This window comes from Sinocyclocheilus anshuiensis, unplaced genomic scaffold (genome assembly GCF_001515605.1).
Source record: "Sinocyclocheilus anshuiensis isolate Anshui unplaced genomic scaffold, SAMN03320099.WGS_v1.1 scaffold535, whole genome shotgun sequence".
Lineage (NCBI taxonomy): Eukaryota > Metazoa > Chordata > Actinopteri > Cypriniformes > Cyprinidae > Sinocyclocheilus > Sinocyclocheilus anshuiensis.
Genome location: NW_015551063.1, coordinates 779287 through 781060, shown reverse-complemented (window position 1 = coordinate 781060; position 1774 = coordinate 779287).

Here is a 1774-nt window from a genome sequence, read left to right as displayed (position 1 = left end):
CAAGCGTTCTTTTTCAAGTGCCAAAAGAATTTTGCTCATTTTGGCCAGTTGAAGTGTAAACTAACTAAGTAAGTAAAATGTGCTCATACCTCATCAGTGAGTTGTGTAGCTCCTACAGGACCAGAGCAGTTCTCTACAGCTGTCATAACTTCATCAACCGTACATGAAGGCTATAATAAAGATGACACAAATATTAGTTAAAGCCATTACTTATAGACCGGGTTCACACTACGCTAAACCGTACAGTGTGTCTGCATCAGAAGTGGCATACTTCCCTACTGTACAGTACAGGAAGTGAAGTGGGAAAGAGAGAGAGGGGGGCGAGATCGGGAAAGGTCCACAAGCCGGGATTCGAACTCGGGACGCCCGTAGCGTGACGGCGCTATATGTACAAGTACAAAATCTTTAGGTCCCGCTACCCTTCAAAAATAGTCACAGTCTTAAAGAATCGGGGTCTCACATCTGTAAAAATGACAAAAGTAGTCCGATTTTGTCAAACCTTTCTCCAAAGCCAGTCACTTGCTCCACAGTCGTATGTTATTTCCTCTCCAGGAATAATGGCCCTCACTGTAAAAAGGCACAGATGGGGTTTTTCTGGGCCACAGTCTTCTTCATGGTGCAGCTTCTGGTGAAAGTGATCATTATTCACCAGCCGGCCAAGAGTGCCGTTCTCTTTAGTCACATCAACGCTTCAATAATAATAAGAAAAACACATATTTTAATGAATGTTTTGCCTTACAATTAAACCAAAAGACAAAAACTATGACATGAATACAAAGACAATGATTAAAATTTCTACATGTAAATTTAAAAAACCTACCAGCACTTCTTGCTTTGTCAGGTAAAGTCAAAGATAAAGACTGTATTTTGATAGATTCTTTTCTGTATTCTGCTTCAACTACATCTATCATTTCTCCTCTATTTACAACAACAAAATCCCCAAACACTCTACGACCTGAAAAAACCCCTGTAAATATTACAACAGCCTTTGTAGACAATTAATAAATACCATAATGTTTTGACCAATATATATATAATTATATATAATTGCATTTTATAATGGTTTAATCTACACCTTATGACCAATGAATCACCATGACAAACCTTCCTTCATGATTACTGTCTAAAGATTTATAAAAAATCTATTTATAAATACTGCATTCACAAAGAAAAATGTGAAACTGCAAAAATGTTTAAGAGCAGAGAATAACTAAAAACAAAATGTATGATTACTGTTGCTTTATGTACATTATATTATGTATTAGGTTTAATTTATATTTAGTTTATGATTATTCATCTTAAATCAAACACAATTCTAAGAATCACAACTTTAAATTATCCCTGATTATTATTATTATTTTATATATTATTATTATTTCTATGGCGTTGTATAAACCATGGTTACTATAGTTAAACCATGTTAACTACAAATTAACCATGGTTTTGCCACACTAACCATAGTTTAACCATGGTATTTGTAGTGATACAAATCAGTCCGCCAAAACACACACACACACACACACACACACACATTTACTATAATAAAAACCATGGTTAATTTAAGTAAGGGGCTCACTTGGTTTTGAGACAAAGTTTTTTTTTTATGTTAATTCATCATTTGTTGATTAATAAAATACTGTTTGTTATACACATATATGGAAGACATTTTAAATGATTTTGTGTTGGAGTCCAACATTTCTTTTTCTTAAATTAGCAGTAAAACTGAATAACCACCTGTTTCACCTGATCTGAAATGACAGACAATATATATATA